Source organism: Simochromis diagramma, unplaced genomic scaffold, assembly GCF_900408965.1.
Source record: "Simochromis diagramma unplaced genomic scaffold, fSimDia1.1 OVJJ01000816.1, whole genome shotgun sequence".
In the NCBI taxonomy this organism is placed as follows: Eukaryota; Metazoa; Chordata; class Actinopteri; order Cichliformes; family Cichlidae; genus Simochromis; species Simochromis diagramma.
In genome coordinates this window covers 14,932,892-14,954,814 of record NW_024386908.1, presented here as the reverse complement: position 1 = coordinate 14,954,814, position 21,923 = coordinate 14,932,892, and the positions used below count along the sequence as shown (strand labels likewise).

The following is a 21,923-nucleotide window of genomic DNA, read 5'->3' as shown; positions in this document are numbered from 1 at the left end:
TCTATCGTCTCAAAGCAGTATGGCCGAGGCATTTTCACCCAGAGAACTGCCAATTACTGAATATTTTCTCTGATTCTGACCAGTCTCTGTAATTCTGGAATGGATTAAATCACAGCATTGCAAGATAGTGAAAGATGTACCCTTAGGCCCCCTCCTCGATTCAGGGATGATCTTTCCGTATGAGGTCCGGTCATTAGCTTTGTCTGAAGCAGTTAGAACAAGACTATCTACTGCCCTCTTCCTGTAACCACTACCTGGACCTTGTTTCAGGGGCTAATAAGTGTTTTTGTCACTGAGCAATGACAGTGAACATAATCAACTTTTTGGGGGTATTCCCTTGATCCTGAGTTATGTGATTATAATTTAAAGATTGGCTTCTTGGTAATTAATTGGGTTTATATTTTTGTATGTGTGTAATATGAGTTATCTGTGCTTATTTATCATTTATGCCTGATACAAAGGTTTTCTCTATACCTGTACATGAACTATAGACACAACCATCTCTTTTTTCTAAACGAATGGCCATGTCTCTGTCTAGCTCAGAAGCAGATCTGCTCTTTGTTGTTTCAGCGGACACGTGCAATCGTTGCCAGTTGCCCAAAGGTAGTAATTTCACACTTACTCACATGGGACATTGATCGCTGACAGTATGTGCAACAACGGCTGTTGGGTCAATAACGGTCCACATATTGTTGACTGTGAGGACAGGATGATTAACAGCCCGTTTGTCATTATTTCATCCAGACTTGTCATTATCTGTTTATTGACTTTCCATTAGAATTTAGCCTCAATATTGCAACGTACTAAATTACAAAAAATATCTGAAAAGAAATCTGTGTTGCAGAAGATGTTTACTTACAGTTTCAGCTTCACTATTGTCAGGTCAGTAGAATCCATTAATTATTTTGGCATCACATGTTGCATAACCAATCCTAATCTAATCTTCCCAGACTGACATGAGTCTTTTGATTGCGTTACCCACTAGACACCTGAAATCATTCGCTTGTTTAGTTCAAAGTAAGTGCATATCATTTACACAAGCTAAAAATGCAATCAGTGCTATGTGGTCAAACCAAGGTGTGTATGTTTAATTAGCACCTTTTGATTAGAACACTACTGCAGGCAGTATATAACTGTGGTATGAATGATTATCACCATAGCAACTACATACTGGTGTAGAGGATTACACTGTATATAAAGAATTGATGTAGCCTCCAGGTCTGAAAATAGAATTTAGAAGTGCCTTAAAAATGCATTTTTCTGCACGTCACTAGTCAAATAAGTTGGTAACTCGTCACATGAGCGACATCATGCTGGCTTTAGCCATCTTTTATCTACAGTCTATGTGCAAAACCCAAATCAGGGGAAGACAGCAGAAACGGTCCCTGGAAAATAGATGTTAGTATCACATTTCTTGCAAATCCTCTAATCTAAATATATTTTGGTGGAAAAGTAAAACGTGGTACTAGGAAAGTTTACTGGACGCTGAGTGGGTGAACCACTTGGCAGTGACGGAGGACTGACCAGTGTTCGCCCTCTCCTACAGCCTCACAACCACTAAGAAGCAACACCTTCATAATATTACAAAAGCCAAAAGTAAAATGTGTTTCTGAAGCACCGAATAAGCTATGAAGTTGCTAAATCTCTCTTTATTTCCAATCAGAAACAGCTACTTGAAACATATTTCCTGGGAGATTAGAGATTCACTGCATTGATCTAGACACTTAGAAAAAAGGCCTAATAATAATAATGGATTGGATTTATATAGCGCTTTTCAAGGCACCCAAAGCGCTTTACAATACCACTATTCATTCACTCTCACATTCACACACTGGTGGAGGCAAGCTACAGTTGTAGCCACAGCTGCCCTGGGGCAGACTGACAGAAGCGAGGCTGCCATATCGCGCCATCGGCCCCTCTGGCCAACACCAGTAGGCAAGTAGGGTAAAGTGTCTTGCCCAAGGACACAACGACCAGGACAGAGAGCCCAGGGATCGAACCGGCGACCTTCCGGTCACAGATGCGATTTCCAACCCCCTGAGCCACGGTCGCCCTTAAAGCTCAAGCTAGAGCTCAAGCTCATGCAAATAAGTAGGTAACTCCGTGGAATGAAAATCCACATGGGTAGGTGTCTTGATGCATGCTCAATCATCCAGGTAAGGAAATCCTAGAAAGTTGATTCTGTAGTGTTCAGGTGAAAAGAATCAACTTTCTGGCACATGGGTAGGTGTTCTATTGAGAGCACTTCAACAGAAGTAAACAGCAGTAAACATAAGAAATAAAAAGCTAAAAATAAATAAATATCAGCAGTATATGGTGACCTTCCTGCAGCAACTGCTCTATAGAGACCATCCTCTCTAAACACCCCCCTCTATAACCTTTATCCTCAAAAAGCATCCTTCCAACATTCACAGTTTGTGTTTCTTCGCTTTCAACCTCTTCCAAAAAGCAGAGGTCAACTGCCAGATGACCCCAAACACAATGCAAAGCTAAAACAAGGAAGTGCACACATACAGTACATTGTCCCCGACCCTGCTCAAGTAGACAAAACTATCCTGAGGAATACTAAAGTGGCTCCTTCCATCAGCACCACCCACCATCTCAACATCCTCTTCCCTCAGGGTGTCTGCATGCTCAGTCAGCCATCCTAATAAGTGAGAACTGGCCAAAGAACCATCCCCAGTGGGCGTCTTGCACCGTCTACTGCTGCATTATATGAGCTGTGAGATGCTTTGTCCTTGTGCTGTTTGTATCAGTAAGTGCTGTCTCACTTCATTACAATGCAGCTTTATGTATCTACCCTAGAATCACATGGAGATAAACCTGCAGTGGGTCTGCGTTTAGTGTGACGGTGGCCTTACTCCGGAGAGTGAAAATATATTTTCTGTAGATTTTCACTATTTTGAGATGTCCACAAAACAACAAGTAGTTCTAAACTTGTTTGTGATTGTAAGAGGTAGTGATATAACCTTAACTGCATAGAAATGTTACCCAATCAGAAGGCTACAGACACTAACACTGTGCACAGTCTGACATCAGAAAAGGAGAAGGGTGCAAATCTTTGACATTGCAAGACAAAAATTGCAGTTTTCCTTGCCTGCAAAGCAGAAATTCAAAATCATCGCTGTAAAAGGAGTTTCAGTGACTTAAACAGTGTTTACGTGTGCATGAAAGGCAGGTGAAAGTAATCAAAACAACCCAGACAGACCATAAATTCAAAAACAAATCCACTTTACATCCATGGCCAACCACCAGTTCACCTAACATGGATGTTTTTATGGAAAGAAGAGTATCAGGAGGACCCCAAATATTAAGACTATAAAGCAATCTAAGCATGCATGTTCAAAAATTATTAGAATAATAATGAAATTAAGGTATAATCAAAACTCTGAGCACTAGAAACACTGCAAAATCAAAGAGAAAACCCTCAATAATAAACGTGGATCCAAACTAAACTCCAAAGCAACTGAAAAACACTGATCATAATAGCTTCCCTCTCACTCACTAAACAGAGCAGATGGAGAGAGAAATGAGCCGTTTTAAGCTGCTAAATCTAATAACAAAGTGGTAATGTGGCAACAATGAAGTGGACTATGGTGTGATCATCACTGCTGTGAGTGAGAGGGATGTCAGACACCCGAGTTGAGGACACACTGATTACACTTCATCAAAGAAAGAGAAAAAAGTATATTTGTGATGTACTGGCAACCATTTGAGGTTGTACCAAAATAAGTTACAGTGTAGACACAAGGTAATATATATATATATATATAGATAGGAATAAGAAGATGTCTTTGCGAGAGGTGCCTGTCTTTTAATGTTCTTGCCTTTCTAGTGTGAAAATGTAAACCTGAAAAATCCATTTACTACTTTTTGTTCCTCCTAAGCGCTGCATTGCCCTGTTTAAATTAATTACTGCAAGCTTACAATGTCATCAATCAATCAATCCACTGCTGTGCTGAATCAAACAGATCCAGGCATATCTCATGTCATTATTATAGATAAGTGTTCATCGACTCACTCATTCAATCTGAGGTCCTGCTGAGTGACTGTAGCTCCTAATATAAACTTAATGCAATGTTTGATAAAAGTGTAATCATTTCCTCTGACGTTACTTTTTTCTTTACTACTAAACACAGCAGGAAGCCTGCTGAACTGAACTGTAATTTACTGACTGACTCATGCGATAAGAGAAAGTTTGTAAAAGTTCTTTTTCCAATCACGTTTCTTTGGCTCTGCCCATTAACCTATTTAATTCTTTGCCTCCAAGAAATTAGTCTCAGTTAAGGAGTCGTTCACCTACACACTGTACCTCTGATTCATGAACAAAACAATTAATATTCATAAAGTGTTCATAAACTGTGAATTGCTATTAAGCGTTCTCTGCATGCGCGAGCAGTAACCTCATAATTACCCACAATTCATCATTTCTGCGACTCATTTGATCATTACAGCTGATCTCTTTTGGAAGGGTGTGCGCTCTATCGGCATCTGTAACAAGTGTGCTGTGGCAGAATCCGTTCTGCCACATTAATCGCAAAATCTACCGGGCTGTTTTTATGCCAGTGTGGGGTTGTATTAAGGGGAAATCAATTTTGAGTTACACTGTGTTTGGAAATAAGCCCAGACAAAGTTCCTATGTTCTACTTTAATTGCATGATGTAATGGTGAGTGATGACAGGGGCCATGTAGGGCAAGGGAGGGGTACGAGCCACATGACCATGTGTGTCTATGTTTGTGTTCTGCTTGTGTGAGGACCCATTTATTTTTAACCTTTACACTGACAATATTATCTTGCTTCTTCCAAGAGCTGTTTAAGCAATGCATTGGCTCAATTCCAAACCAGCCCCTACATCCACTCTTTACTGAAACCACGTAGCACTGGGGAGGAGCAGGGAAACAGACAGGACTAGTTATACACATAGACGCACTGAGGGCCAATCAGGGGAGTGGATCCAGGTGGATAATGTGGAGCAGGTGAATAAAATCTAGACAATGAGACACGAGGACGAAGTAAAATTAAATGCAAGACACAAGAGACAAATAACTACAATAATAAAATAGGAAGTGTATAACCATAAGTCAAAGAGGGAAACATCATTGATCTCAAATGTTCCCTTGACCTCACACCAAGTATCACTCTCTTAAGGGTTGTTTTCTCTGTGTCCTCTGTTAGTTGTGCTTCCTCTCTGTCTTCCGCTGTTCCTCTCCTGCCTGCTTTTTGAGAGCAATTAGTCCTTCGTGTTCACAAAGTCCCTTCTTTTTGCTACCATTTGAGTTATCACACTATTTTTTTCTGACATGTCCTCTTTGAATTCAGAGGTCTGTAGTATGAAGCAGGATTTCATCTTAACCAGGTAATATTCGGGTTAATCATCAGTTTTATGTACTATGAAGCTGGATCACTTCTTATTGCTTCAGAGGACATTATGTTTAGAGATTAGAGATCAATGGGTATGAAAATACTGCCTACTGATCAATTAATTGATCCCTGGAAGATGCCACAGACCTCTGGGCCCAATATTTTAGCCTCTGAAGCCTTTCTCTTTATCTGAGCATCAGTTATAGCTTCTCAGACACAATTTTATTGCTTGGGTTTTGGATTTTTTTGCTGCATTGTCAGGAGATGTGTTGCTTTCAGGCTGTATTGCGTGTTTAACCTATTTATATTTTCCCACTGTAGAGTTCTAGTTTTCTATGTAAAATCAGCTCTGCTCTGCAGCCAGTACGCTTATTCATAATTGTGACTGGTCATATGGTGCCAATGCTACACAGGGAAAACCCCTGGGTTAAGTTGGCAAGATTATGATGGGCTTCATCTAACTGCGTTTCCTGATTGCCAATGTTAGTGTAAGTGAATCCAGATAATGGAAAAATGCCGTGAGTATGTTGAACTAATTTTATAGTACAGGCCACCGACTCCCTGAGTCTAATCTGTATTCATACTTGTTTCCTTCTGGACCTTGTTAAGTTTCAGCCAAAGAGAGTCACTTTTTTTCTGTTTCCCTGTGTTTGCACATCGTGACACTTGTAGATAAAAATTCATGTCATTATTTTCGTACAGAATAAACAGCTTTTCTGTGGAAACATGTACATTTTATGCTTTATATTTCTCCCCCAAAAAGTGAAGTTTTATAATGCATCGATTTCCATCTCAAGTTTGTGCTTCCATTAATGAATAGTAAGGATGTTCCAAAGATTGCTGCTGCACTTCTACCCTGCCTCTTAACTAAGGGACCCTTAAGCATTTGCAAGTATGATTCAGCACAGTGTTACACTTATTACAGAACAGGAGGTAAGGGGTGGACTGTAATTGGGGTCACATCTACTCCAAGCTCAAATCATACTTATATTTACTCAGGGAAAAACAAAATTTGGAGAAGTCTGTGTTCGGTATGAGGTGGGGTTGTGGATGTTACAATAGCACGGATCTTCAACCACCTTAAACTTTCATTTTACTTCTGTTTTTATGAATTTGTCTCTGTTTGATTCAGTTTAGAGATTAAAGTGAGTGAGTAAACAGGGGGGTTTTTAGAATTAGGATGAATAAAAAAAATCACAAAATGCATCTTTGGGTTTAACATCAACAGTTAAAATGCAAACGGCAAATGTTTCTAACATCACCTTGGTTACTACGGTTACAAATCCTGTGATAGTGACGACACCAGCAGAGCACCTTTGCCTGCAAATTACTGTTAACTACATTGAACTGCCACACTTGAACAAAAGTGTAACAATGTGAAAATTTGTTGGCTTGAGAGGGAAGATGATGCCAACAATGCTTTTCTGCACTATTTAAACTGCTTTTTTTTTTTTTTTTTTTTAGAGGGAATGTGTTAATTAGACAATTTCTGGGTTTAGTCTCAAACAAAACTATTTGGTTTATTTATAGCAAAGTTTAAGTGTTGCAAAAGAAAAGACAAAATGTGCAGAACGGGGGAAGAACTGAGGCACAAAGAAGTGTATTAATGAAAAATAGTCTAGTACTCGGTACCCTGAAGTTTAATAGAGTAAACCACTGTTGTCGCTAAAAGAAATGATTTCGGACATTACCCCACTCCCTTGCCCTCCAAGTCTTACTTGGGGTAAAGTAAACCTCAGACAGCCAACTGAGATTCTGCCACATAACCCCAACACTTGTAGCTTTTACACTTTATCTCTTATAAGCCCAACTCAGATAAGAAACAGCCAGTTACTCAGCACATCAAAACTTGTTTCCAGTCTGTGTGGTAAGCTAACTGCTGCTGGCCAAGCACTGATTATATCTGACTTTGGGAAAGACGCCAAAAAGGTGTATTCCACAAAATGCTGAATTGCTCCTTTCAGGGTCAGCTTAAGGTGAGGATGCACATCCAGTCGTGATGGGTAAAGTTAAGGGTTAGAGCCTGGGATATGATTTCTGTAAGTGGAAGTACGCATAGCAAAACATGTGCAGTGAAGCACACAGGCAGGAGGATAATTTGGGTTTAAATCTGCAGTTTAATCTGCAGTTTAATCTGCAGATTAAACGTGTCCCTGTGTGTCTTGTGAACAGTCTATTCTCTAAAGCTGCGTGAAGGATACCGATCGAACAAAACACAAAGCTCAATTTAGTGCTGCAATAAAAGAATCAAAATCTAATACTTATATATCAAGAGTGCTTCGTATTGTTTCAAAATTTCAAAACAATACAAGCTAAAGCTGGGAAAGTTTCAGCAAATCTAAAATCAAAAATGTCTTCTGGAAGCAGAAATTCAGCTGAGATTAAAATGAAGGTAGCAGAGGAAGAGTCTGTGCCAGCTCCTCCACCTCGTTGCGGTGCAAAAGTTTGGAAGACTCCAGGGAGGGAAATGAGTATTTCTGATGTCATCTGTGACCCGGGTCATCTCTAAACCCAGTGCAGAATGGTAATGGCCTCCTCCACAGGCACTGTGGTGTGGCCAGAAGGACTGGCTGCAGCTTAAATTAAGGAGCCCTAACAGGCCCATAAATTTCAGAGGGAATTTGCTGCAAATGTTGGAAAAAAAGAAAAGAAAGACAAAGAGTAGCAAGAAAGTTTTATCTTCTTGAACTCATAAATGTGTTTTCTGTGTCGTTTAGCAAGCCCAGTGCTCCGCAGAACTCCCCATAAACCATAATTGGATTAAAATTCTTCTCTTACATACAATTTTAAAAAATCTCAACAGCAGCGAACAATGTAAATCTCTCACACCAGCAGATTTATGAGGCTTCCCTCAATCCCTCATTTTAAATTAAATAAATGGCAGATTCATATCCTCACAAACTCCAACCAACTATGACTATACTCCCACACTCTGTAATGAAGGTAATGTTCCCATAATTGCCCAGAGACTTGGTTCGGTCACCATGGCAACACAATCAAAGTGCTGCAGTCCAAGGCAGACTCAAAAGACTGTCAAAGAGTTGTCTTGACAAATGTACAACTTTTAATTCCAGAGGAACACTTTAGTTAAAAGGTTTGTAATGGTGTTGCAGTAATTTCACGGTGATGCTCTGCTCTGGGTCCTCCCACACACATGCAGTACTGTGCAAAAGTCTTAAGCCGCCCTTTGCTTTTTTTACATTTGGCAGGAAAATGGATAAATAGGTGCAGAGATTTCTTGAAATGTCCAAACATAGATGAGAATACAGTATACTGGGGGAAGAACAGAGCTTGTGTCTGTGTTTGGTATGACCACCTTTATTCGTCAACAGAGCCTGAACTCTCTTATACGGAAGCTTTCTCATAATTTCTGTAAGCAGTCTTCAGGAACAGCTCTTCAGGCTTCTTGAAGGACATTTAGAGCGCTTTGGATGTTGGCTGCTATTTGTTTCATTCTCTTTTAAATTGATCACACATTGCTTCAATAATGTTGAGGTGTGGTCTCTAGAGAAGCCAATCCATAGTGTTCAACTGTATGTTTTTCTATGTAGGTACTTCTATATTGCTACTATACTATATATTGTATTGTCTGTGCCCGTTTAGTGTAAAGGATAAAGCACAGGAATTTAAATACATCACACTTGTAGGGAAGGATAGAGAAAGGAAGGAGACATGGCTAAAATATTGCAGGTACCAAACCACAGTGGGTGTGGAGGGCCAGCGTGAGGGAATTATAATGATGTGTGCTGCAATTTCTGAATAACCAACACCTGCTGACTGTCCTGGACATTCTCTGCATGGATCCCATTCCTATGAATGACAGGGGTTTGGTGTGGAAAAGCCTGCCAGTTTTTGTCATTGTCTGAGTTAATGTCAGCACCCACCGGGGTAATGTCAAAAATGAATTGTTTGGAGCCCATCCATGAGTGGTGTTAGAGCTCCTTCCACCATACTCCCAATACTTATTAAGGAATTCTCTTCTGCAGGTTGGAGGAAAATAACGACAAAACCATGTGTCTCTGTTTGGTGCACAACAGGAAGTGCAGTGATTTCTGTTGATTTAACTTTTAACTTTCTAAATGGCAGGGCTGGATTTTGTTTCCATGAGCTTGTTTTTTTTTTATTGCCTTATATTGCAAGAAAATGAAACAGTTTTTCCCTCACATTACATGCAAATTTAGGGGCTCTTTTGCTTCACAAATTGTAATGTGAAACCTTTTACTACAGAAATCAGCGTGTGAGTATTTGCTTTGGTGCAAAATAGCAGCCATTTACTCTCAGAAAAATAACACTCTGGCACTGCGGGTTCAATTCAATTCAGGTTTATTTATAAACCTTCCAAATCACAACGGCAATTATGTCAGTGTGCTTTATACTGTATGAAAAAGACCTTACAGCATTCTGAAAAAACAAACGAGCAAGCAGTTCACTATGATGGGAAGGAAAAACTCCCTTTTAACAGGAAGAAACCTCCAACAGAAGCAGGCACAGGGAGGAGCAGCCAGTTACTGCGACTGGTTGAGAGAAAAAGAGAGCACAAATTTCTGTGTAGGTTCTCGTTCATTCAGGTCATAGTAGTCTAAGGAGCTGGGAAAGAAACCAACTAGACTTAAGTTTTAGGAAGATGTTTTCCTATCGAGGGTAATTGACCTACTATTAGTCATGTGCCAAATCACATGACTCAAGGTGTGACTAGAGGTTGTCTCATCCTATCACGTAACCTACTGAAGTCACCTGACGCAAAATGTACGTGAAGGTTAAGGTAACCAGGGAAGGGATCTCAAGACTGCATCGTAGGTGGTTGACAGTTGGCGTCCTAGGCCATCTCCTCTGTTTGATGATAGTTGTTCACAGTGGACAAATCTCTGTCCACATGGTCATTTAAAACAAGATTCTCATGCCAAAACAATTACATGACACACAATCGGATGTCAAAGAAGGAGAGAAGTTGCAAAAATTTTTGACGTTATGAGACAAAATTTCAGTTTTCCTTGCCCACACACAAACACAGACACTGGATATTGTCTGACAACACCTTTTGTTTTGTTTTTCCATAAAAAAAAACAAAAGAAAGAATCTGCATTTTTAAACTTCAACCAACAGGAAGTCTGGAACCAGCTATAGCTTATCCATCATATGCTACTCAGATATTCTGAAAGCTCACAGAAATTGGTGGTTGCCCCCGGAGGCAAAGTCAGCCGCTAGCTGATGTGTTCACAGATTGAATGGGATGAAATAAAACTTTAAATAATCCATCTCCTTCTTATCCCTGACACATAACAGGCCTGAGTTCAGCAATATCCCTCAGATGGAAATACAAAGAGGGAATATAAATCAGACACTTGAAATCCTGATCCTGGGTCAGTGTCAGGTTAAAAGATTTCTGACTGAGGATGCAACAGGAAAGGAAAATGGAGAGAAATGCCCTTGAGCAAAGAGAAGCACATACACAGCAAATAAGACAGGACCCAGGACAGAACCTTGTGGTGCACCGGAGTGGAAGGGAAGAACCAAAACCTGCAGTTCCTGGAATTGCCACTTGAGGCTGGGAGCAAAAGTGGGTCAGTTTACATAGACTCCCATGGCAAAATGCAACTTAAAAGCATTACAAAAAAAAGCCTTTACAAAGGTTATAGATTGATACAAAGATAGTTTTGGCCTCTGTGGATAGTCTCTTTATTCCTAAACACAGCATGATGTTGTTGTTGAGGGGTTTGTTTTTTTTTTAAATTCCTCATTCATCTAAATCGGTGTGGCTTCTTCAACAAACAGATGTACACAGTTTATTGCTGTCTGCAAGGCCTCCACTAATCCAAGTCACTACAGTGGACATCCCCTTTATGTTTACTTAGAATTTAATACACTGCAGACAGATAATCGTTTAGACTCGCAATCACGCCTGGAATCAAACCCAAAGCCGTCTTTCTGTGAAGCAATAGTGCTAGTCACTGGTCCATTATATACAGTATAGCGACCAAATATACTTCTAGATCAGGGGGGAAAAAAGCAAACGGACGACATCACAGTGGCCACATAACTGGGACAAATGAAACAACAACAAAGGAAAAAGTCAGATAAAAGGAAATCCACCCCCTCAGTGCTAATTGGCACGTTCTGATCCCTGCTGCTAAAGATTACACTAACATTCAACAACACTGACAGAATAAAAAATGCCTGCTTAATATTTCTAAACTGATTCTCATCCCTTGCAGATTTTCCACCATGTTTGACACTAATTTGTCTCAAGACCCTGAACAAAAATGCTTTAAAGTGGGCAAACAATAACTCACAATAACTGGTCACTGTGTGTGATTTGAGCCTGTCAATTGCTCTCCCACTGCTTTGAGAAACCATTTACAGCAACTTGGCTCCCAAAGCACGAGGGGCTAAAGTGACTGTAACTGCATGTGATTACTCATAGCTGTGAAAGCATGTGACAAAACACAGCATGACAGTTGCTCATGTGTAAAACCACTACGAGCATGTAAGGAAAGGCTGCGGCGGGGCTCTGTGTTTATGTGCAGCTCCACGTGGACGCTTTTGCTTTGTTTGTGTTTGTGTCGTAGCTGAGCGGCGCCTTCCAGAGTGAACTGTGCCAAGCTGCTGAAGTTTGATCCAGGCCGGCTGATTAAAGGGCATGTTCTATTGATCTTGAAAGAGTTCATTCTGATTTGCTCCGAGCGAATGTGTGAGGATTTAAAGAGAAATGCAGAAGGTCTGCAAGTGCCTGATCTTTACTGCATGTGACACATTTTCTCCTGTTTAGACAATTAAAAGTAAACTGGCGGGGGGAAAAGGACAGGTTTTTAATCAATATGTGGAAATAAATCCACTTCTTCTGAAACATTTTTTCATGTTTTAATGTTTTTCTAAGCATTGGTTCCAAAGTAAACGGAAGGCAGTGTGCTCTCACGGCCAAATGGCTGTCTGAAAATATGAATAAAACTCTCATTTAAAGCAACTGCAAAAGACCTGGACAGCAAAAGTCTGAAATTAAAATATCTTCTGCTGATTTAGGGTCCAGTGATTCAACAGCCTTCAATACAAACAATGAGCACTGTGACGTGTCCGTCTCTTTAAACGCTGCTTTCCTTCTACACATGTCTAGTGACATTAAAAATATCTGAAGCTCATTAAGCCTATACTAAATTAAAATCCATCAAGAGCTGCAAACTGTTTGCTGCTGACGCGAACTGATGAGAAACGTCTGACTCAAAGACAAAAGCTCTGTTTTTGATGCTCGCCCTGCTGATAAGATGCCAAATTAGTTTTACAAACAACAAACGTTTAATTTTTTTTAATCAAAATGCCTGTCTTTACTCTTCCCTCTGTGCACATTGAGCCACTTTAATGTCATCTGACATGCCCAGTGCTCGCTTTTTACTAGTAGTTTACATTTAATGAGCTCATTTTGTGTTTGTGTTTAACGTAACTGAGCCTTTTTACATTTTGAGCTGCTTTATTTTACCTGTTTAAATCCATTAAGCTTGAGTAATTCTACTCAAGTAGAAGTCATGTTCATTTTTATCAAGGTATTCTACTTTACTAACATATCTTGTTTTATTGCTGATGAATAATGTTGGTTTTGCCTTTATTTTTCACACCAATTTCAGCCTCTTCTGATGCTTCAAACCATAAAAAAGACCAACTGAATATTAACAATGTCAGTGTTTGCAGGCTCTAAGGTTAACTGTGGGTTTATGGTAAAGCTCACCTTTCTCTTTTAACACGAGTCTTTATTTTTAGTCCCACCGCCTCCTTTGTGAGTATAATAGTTTCATTACAGCAGATTTCAGTCTGTTCTCATTTCCAAGCCATTGAATACTGTCATACGCGAGGTCTCCTTGCTTTGTGCAGCAGCTTTAGGCAATCATGACTACAGTTCTAAATTCAATTTCATCACATTATCATGCCATCACAAAAAAACCCAGACTGGGTGACCAGGCTGCAACCAGAACCCTAATAAGTGGTTGAAAATGGATGGATGGATGGATGGATAATGTTGTCAAGGAGTATATGTGTCCTAACCTAGACAAGTAATATTTAATACCTAAACCTAACCAGTAAAAAGCCATGATCTGTTCCTGTCTGACAGAATTCTGATTTATCTACCGCCACCCTTCCAGCCTCCTAAAGTGGACTTGTAGCTCTTTAAAAAAGAAAAGAGCAATAATCACAAGGCATACTGTTTCTGTGGCCTTTCAAGTTGCCTTATTGTTCAGTTCAGGCACCTGCGTCTCCTCATGCCTAACTTCCAAGAAGCAGAAATCATTTTTTAAATTATTTCTTTCTTGTACAAAACTGGATAGCGGGCAGTGTGCAGACGGGTTCAACATTAGTGTAACCATAGCAAACATGTGGGTCTCAGGCTCAGTGGGAAGTATGTAAAGGTAAAAAACATGATGAATGTGTGATAATGGACAGCCTTTACTTCCTTTAAAGTGATCCTACGGTATGAATAATGCAGTACTTTGCTTTATACCAAATATTTCGAGAGAAAGCCGTCATTGTCTCAGCAGCACCTCTCACTCATTTCCAGTGTGTCAGCTGTTCTCCTCACCTTGTCTTTGTCCTTTTGTTGTTCTGTGAGGCTGTATATTTAACTCGCCATAGCTCCACCTGCTGCCTCTTCCACACCTGAGGTGCAGCATTCATCACCACCAGCACTATATCTAGTTAGCGCTTCACTCCACTTGAACAGTAAACTTACTTACAAGTTCTCCAACTGTAATTTGAAACCAAGTTAAAACTTTAGCTCGTCTTTGCCTGAGGACCACTGAGTCCTCTCCTCCCTCCCATCCAACGCTGCCCACCACCTCTGCTCTTCACTCTGCGCTACTTTCCCTAAAGGCACCTACTTTAGTCTTATACGTTCATGGATCTGATATCCTTGGATAGAAAGTCAAGTTGTGGCTGCAAATCACAGCTGCAGTTTCTCTTGCTATTTCTTTTCTTGCTACTATTTCTTTCCTGTGCCATCCAATCATGTTTCTTCTCCTGCAACTCCAACAGTTTGTCTTATTTGTTGGATTTCAGTTTGTTTGGGAGATACTTCCTCAAGGTGGTTTAGCACTCCAGCCTCACAGGAAGCAGATTCCTGGTTTAAAGCCACCGTAGAGTTTGCTTGTTCTCCCCGGGCCTGCGTGGAGTCTCTTCCGGCGCTCCAGCTTCTTTATAGCTTTAAATGTCACCGTGATTTTTTTCACATGTTGCAACTTGTTCCTTCAGCAAAGATCTGCTGTTTAAGACGCAGAAGTTGGGGACAAGGGTCAGTCTTTCTAATGCCACTGGAGACACCGCTTACATAGTGGTGTTTGATCTAAGGCACTAGTGGAATTTGCAAATTTGAGGGTTTGTTACTGTTCTCCAACACATCTCAGCCGCTTGTTATGGTAGATCAACAGTATTTTCTTTTTGATAATTTGTAAAGTAAACTGTACTTAATTTCTCTGGGGGACTTGGCTTTGTAGGTCTTCCGCCACACCGAGAACTGGCAAGAGAATTCATAAAAGCATACTTAAAATTGATGTACAGTCACGTAGGGAGGAAATAGAGCTCCAGCAGGAATTTATACAAACACATAAAGGACAAGCAGACTCCACAGCATTATAGATTTCTTGAATATTTATTATTCCTAGAAAGCTATAATTTACCGTGTTAAAATGACTGGCCTAATCAGGAACTCTGCTGACTGCCAATTGCCAATTGTTGTGAATGTTGGGGGATTTCTATTGTCTCTTATTTTCTAGATTTCCACGGCCTTTAAGTGGAACAATTGTGGAAGTAAATACAATTATTTCCTCCTTTTTGTGCCCTGTTGAAGTGGTCCAGCAAATAAACAGTGTTAAACTTTAGTATATTTATGGAGTGTCAAAAGCAGCACAATGGAGCAAACATTTGTGGAAGCCATAGAGTCTATGGCGCATTATCACACTCAAACAATGTAATGTGATATCATAATGAAATTCAACTGCAGCAATCAGAAATAATACAGTAGGAGTAAAAAGTGAGAGAAATACTTATAAAACACTTGATATTCTGCCCAGCTGGCAAACATCTAAATCTACTTTGGCTTGGCTCAGTACTGCAGGTTCTGCACAAGTGGATGTATGACGGATGGGCTCCTTTAAGGTTGCAGAGCACAATGACAGTCAGTCAATAAAAGACCAGCAGGGAAATTACAGTGGGGAACTGCTCAGGGCACAGAGGTCCATTAGCATTACCTTAACAAATGTCCACCACAAGCTCATCATTCTCCCTAGCCCACTGAAAGCCCTTTTTTCTGCTCTGTATACCTTTTCTACACACATGTGTACACCGATGCACCCAGATGCGCACATTCATACTCGACCCTCTCGAGGATGCAGGCCTTCATGGCAACATAGAGAGCGCAAAGGTTCTCCCTGTGTTCTAATAAAGCCCCGCATCCCCAGGATGGATTGAGCCCACGTGGCGATAAGGGGTGTGATTATTCATTTGTGCCAGAGATCTAGTGCCTGGAGATAAGATGGGCCCTTTGCAACAATGGAGGGGCTCAGAGAGGATAGATAATCGAGCCAGTGACCCTTGTAGTATGCTAGACTCAACCACTCGCTTGCTTTCTTTCAGTGGGCTTATCTGCTGGGAATAGCGCTGCATTTCGTGCCTATCTTACTGTACCAGCTTGGCAGCGTTCCTACATGCTGCTGTCAGTCCCCAAGGTACAAAAGCTCAGTACGGCTTATGTTTGTGTGGTGAAACCGTGGGGGAGTGGAAAGCACCAAGGGAGGATGGAGAGATAATCTGGCACATGGCTCTGGTTTTAGGCCTGTGAATATGGAAGTGAGAAGGAACAAGCAGCCATTCAGATGTGTTTAAAATATAAAATCTGTTTTTACTGTACTTTTCTAACATTTATTTATAGTAAAAAAAAAAAACAGTTTGGAAACTTTATTTCCAAAGAGTAAGTATCTGTGCAGTATTTTGTATTTTGTAAGTGTTTTGATAAGCGATGCAAGGTGCAATAATTTGATTAATGAAGTGTTATGATGCTTGGTTTATTCCAGGGATTTAATCTCAGTTAACAGGTTTTTGTGGGCGCTTTGTTTTTTGTTTTTGTTTTTTGCTTAGTTATTATTAAGGTTGGATTTTCATTTATTTACCAGTTTTCATGGTTTCTGGGTTCTAGGTGTTGTCTGTCATTTAGGTTTAGTGCACTTATATATTCTGTTCTTTCAGTTCCTGTTATGTTTTAGTGCTACAGTCTGCACTGAATGTGAATCCATTGAATTTTTGTGTTCATGTCAATGTTTCAGTTATTCTTTCCTGTTTTATTCTGATAGTCTTTTGTCCCTTTATTTTTTACTTCCTGGTTTTCTAGATTTTGTTCAGCTGCCATCATCCTCCTGTTTTCCATCCCCCTGATTTCCTCCAGGTGGATAAATAGCCCTTTCTTGGTTTAGTTAGTCTCTTATGGGCGCTCTTATGGGCACAGGTTTAGCTCAGTTGGATGAGCACGTAGTCATATGTCAAATGACTGAGAGCGGCCCTACATACTGCTCCCCGGGCGCCCAATGGCTGGCCACTGCTTCACTGAATGAATGGGTTAAATACAAAGAGGAATTTCCCCACAGGGACCAATAAAGTATTCATTATTATTATTATGGTCCTGCTATATGTTAATCCAGACAAAGATATCTTAACATGTCCAAACTACTATTACTTACTATTACCAGAAAAACAGTTGTCAATCCTCACAATGACGCACAGTGATCATCCATCCATAAATCGATCTTCTTCCACTTACCAAAACGTAGTTAGTCTGTTAGTTAATCATTGCCATCTTTGTATTTCAGAAGCCAGAGGCATTTGAATGTGACATCAAAACAAATATTAAGCAATTTGTTTACTAAGCAATTAACTTATTTTGGTGACCCGTTGGAAATGCAAACAGTGTGAACTCAGCACTGAAATTTCATCACTCTTTAGTTTATATGGTAACCATGTGAGGTAAAAGCTGCTTGTTTCATGAGCCTGAACTCAATAATGGGATGTTTTTGTGTTTCTGGTCCAAGTTCAGTAAGAGAACCTGCCAAATAAAAAAGAAGAAAAAAAGCAGAGAGACCTTTACTTTATCTTACTGAGATTTAAAATCCTTACATAACCAACTTTAGCAAGTGTCATTTTCATCTGTTCCCTGGACTGCCACAGCTGCACCTGCTGAAGGCTGATTTTAGAAACATTAATATAAATCTAATCCACCTGGAGGCTGCAAGTCAGACAGTGAAGCTTCGAAAAGAGCCCGGCTGATTGATCTAATTACATGCTTGAGTGGGGGGAAAAATACAGCCTTATCAATGACCTTTAACATGCTTGTTTTGTCTGTTAACTGTTGCATGCTCTGTTCGCTACAGTGTCAGTGCTCGTTGCGGTAAATCTCACAGATGACACGTGCAGCATACAGATAGCCTCATTAGGTTTTGATTTATGTCAGTGCGATGAAACGTTAGCAACAGCTAAAGCTAATGGCTTTGTGTGGCGACAGGAGAGGGGAAAGTAAAATCTTAAAGTTAACATTTTCTGGTTTAAAAAGAGAACAAAGAGTAAATTAGCATTTCACACATGCGCGTCATACCACACTTGCGCAATTCCCTGACTGGGTTTATCTCATGTACAATAGAGGGTAGACACAGCTGGAAGCGGCCATTTCTGCATGCAGCATACAAAATACCATCGGTACCACCTGAGGTGGTTTTATGGCCATCCTGTGCTAGAGCTGCATGCCCAGCTTAGGTGAGGTGCTGCATGAATGACACCACAGTGCATATTTATTAACATTACAATTTTATTATTATTAATTCACATATTGGTCGTGCATTCTGTGTAGCTCATCATCTATTTGTCTTCTCAATGCGTGATGATTTCCATTTGTTTTCTACAAGCCAGAACAAGAATGGAAATGATCCTACCCGGATAAATATGTATTATTCCACAAGCACTTGGTGATTGTGTTTAACAAACGCAAATGTCAAGATCAGCTCTCGGTGACCCAGCTGAAGGCCACGCTTGCCGTTCACAGTGAAGATCATATGCATGGTTAATCAGGTGTGAGTATCACTGAAAACACAGGCAACATCATCTCAAGAGCTGGCCCTGGGGCCCGTGTTCTGGTCAATTAGAGAATTAGAGGTGTCAGGCAGGGTCATTTTGTTATACTGATTTATTCACAAGCCCTTGTGGAGCCACGAGAGCTGGACAATAGGGCCAGTGGCGGTGGCTTTGTTGAATTTTCTATCTCCTTGCACATTTGTCCTGCAGGAAGGAAGTCATGTCAGCTTAACTCTTGGTCTGGAAGGCTATTCTCTGAGGCGCAGCTGACCGCGGCGCTCTTCAGTGAGAGCCTCTCGGCTTTTAGAATAACCTTGCTGCTCTCGCCACTTTCACTAAATCATTTGGTGTAGAAGCTTAAACAAACAATTTAATGTCAAAGTATCAAGACATGACATGCATGCAGGGGTATTTTTAGGTGCCACCAGCTGGAAGTCTTTCACACTGACCTGCACACATTACATTTATACATGAGCCAACTGACTGAATATGCTCACGCATTTGGAAATGCTGCCAACATGCACACTGCTGTTTAAAATATTAAATCTGAATGTACCAAACTGTATGAAGAATTATGTTTTCCTGTACTTCAAATATTGCAGTTTGCTCTTTTTCATCTTTTTTTTATTGACATCCTTAAATTTGTATAATTCCCTCAACATAGTCTTGATAGGTTCAAAATATATAGGTTTTTTTTTTTTTTTAAACAATCCATGCAGGGCTCTGTGACCAAATTTTTCAGTGGTGCGACTAAAAAAAATATTTGGTCGCACAACTGTTCGGGTAACAAAACAAAAAAAATCTCTGCAACTCTCCGTGTGGTCAACAACAGACACACATTATGCCCCTATCGTGGACTAAACCAATCAGAGATAGTCAGGGGCGGGACCTCTCTGATTGGCCGTGGTCCAGTTGAAAGTGCAGGTGGAAGAGAGAGGTGAGTAGCTTGAATAAAGCGATATCAATTCATCAACGGAGTCCACACAAAGACGTAAACACAGAACGGACCCGACGCATCAGAATCAACTTTGTCTTTCTCGGCTTTCTCACCCGACGGCCCGTAGACGGACACGCTGTCGGAGCTCAGCGATTCTGATGCGTCGGGTCCACTCTGTGTTTATGTCTTTTTTGCGCTGATTCTGAACTGCAGGTTTTGTCTCTCTCCAACAAAAATTCGCTGAGCCAGCAGCAAAAGAAGCAGCAAACTGCGCTTCACATTTGATCAATGTCGTCATGAATTCCCTCTAACTTTTGCTGTTTTGCTTCTACCACGATAAAAATCACACTTCCTGCACAGCTCTCTCTCTCTGTACTTCAAGAACAGTTTCCTGTCTCAAATCTCTGTTTTCTGCATTATTCATTCGCTTATTACCCACCAGTCTACCGTTGGTTACAGCACTGTCTTTTTCTTTTTTCACTTAAATGACCTCGGACAAGAAAGCCTAATTTCTGCTGTTCAATACGGAAGAAATTTTAACTTCTTAAAATTATGCAAAATTGCAGAATATTGCAGAATATTTTTAAGGTTATCCGCAATAAAAAGCCAGACCAGGAAAATCTCCTTCATGTTTTTCTGTGTTTTATTCTCAGTTACTTTCACACAAAGGCATCTGCTGTGATGTTCACAATTCTGATGAAGTCTCACATGTATCAGTATTGATAAATGATCAGAATTATAATATTTCTGACTGTCTGAGGCTAAATTGAATCAAATCAGGACTTTGAGAACCGGAATCAAATGGATTATACAAATCAGTGATGATACCTAGTGCCCTAGTGAGCAGCCTAGGCACGACAGACGTGGATGTAGCTGTAATAAGAATAGATGAAAAGAACGATTGATAACTTTTTTGTTAAGTTAAGGCCTGATCCTTCTGAAATTCATAGCCAGTGCTCTGACACGGTGCCATCAATCTTTGAATGCTGAAAAAGCACAGTGTATCCAGGAAACGCATTATATGCTGCAATAAATGCACTGCCCAAGTGTCCCCTCTCCCCACTGCCGTCAGAGGAGGCCAAGATGATGATTAAGTTTAACATTTTCTACAATATTGACAAAGCAGCAAAGTTTGTTAGTTAATAATTTAGAAATGAATATTGTCTGTATGGACTCCCCCCTCTTTGTTTTTGTACAACATGATTCCAGGGGTAATTTAGAGCAGCAGTCTCCAACCTTTTTTGCGCCACGGACCGGTTTATGCCCAACAATATTTTTCACAGACCGCCTTTAATGTGTCGCCGATAAATACAACAAAATAAAACTAGTACCGGTACCGAAAAAAAGAAGATTTATTCATAACACACGTGAAAGGACCCAGGAAAACCGAGTTAACGATAAAAACGATAACAAAATAACCCTGAAAACCGATAAAAACCCTGAAAACCATACATTTCACACCTGAGCCTCAACTCTCGCGGCCCGATACCAAATGACTCACGGACCGGTACCGGTCCGAGGCCTGGGGGTTGGGGACCGCTGATTTAGAGCCTGTGTCACATAGTTTGTCCAGCAAGTCAGCGCCATTTCTAATGTTTACAATACTCTGAGCCCTGTTTGCAGCACATGTAGCCAAGTAGCAGGAGATCAACCATTTATCTGGGTCTGGGTCATGGGAAAAGAATCGCTACAGAACCCCAGACCTCCTTCCCTCCTGGGCACCTCCTCCAGCTCATCCATGAGGACTCTTGGGTTTTCCCAAGCCAGCCAAAAGTTGTGATCTTGCCAGCATGTCTTGGGCCTGCCCTGGGATCTCCCCACAGTTGTGAATGCTTAAAACACCTCAGCTAGATGGTGTCCAGGAGGCCAATCGCACTTTCTGTAACCCAGACACCCTTTGGAGACTTTTACCTGCATATATCTACAATTTCTTAGTCACTACTCACCGATCGTGGCCACAGATGAGGACGGGAACATAGGCTGATTGTAGGCACAGACACTGCACAAATATGTCTCGGTCTCCAGTGCATTGCTAAAAGATCTTTCCTTAATCTACACATCTCTATGGCATTAACCCAAAATTATTCAGTCCGCACAATCTCCACTGATGGGAATACTGGTGTCCACGAACGGGCAGACAAGCAAATATTGTAAAAAGCTGAAGAAAGTTGAAGAAACTTAAATATACTACCCCAAAAAACATCAAAATTCTTCACTGGACTGGAGCACCACAGTGGCCAGAAACAGACTTGACTACAGTCTTTGAACTTCTCTCAAAAGTTCTTACTTTTAACTTTAAAAAGATAAGGTGCACAGGAGTTTTAGCATCTCCACAGACTATTTCTGATGCATTCCCTGAAGGAAGGCAGCCTTGTCTCTCTATAATTCATGGACCCAACTTAAAAAGTGACACACAGGAATGCACAAACACTGTGCAGATGTGTTGATGGCGGAACTCTTGCAGACTTGCATTCATACACTTTATGTAGCTGAACATGCATAAATTATCTTGAACACTGAGCTGGATAAACTGACCTC

General features: G+C 40.6%; 1 protein-coding gene and 1 long non-coding RNA gene across 3 annotated transcripts in view; one reads left to right on the top strand and one right to left on the bottom strand.

Annotated features, from left to right (window-relative positions):
• Positions 1–21,923, bottom strand: part of LOC120735883 (ankyrin repeat and BTB/POZ domain-containing protein BTBD11-A) — a 240,766-nt gene that overhangs the window by 180,666 nt on the left and 38,177 nt on the right. The window lies entirely within an intron of this gene.
• Positions 681–20,731, top strand: LOC120735885. Its single transcript, XR_005696366.1, has 3 exons — positions 681–691; positions 11,189–11,204; positions 20,595–20,731. It is a non-coding gene; the product is annotated as an uncharacterized LOC120735885 (long non-coding RNA).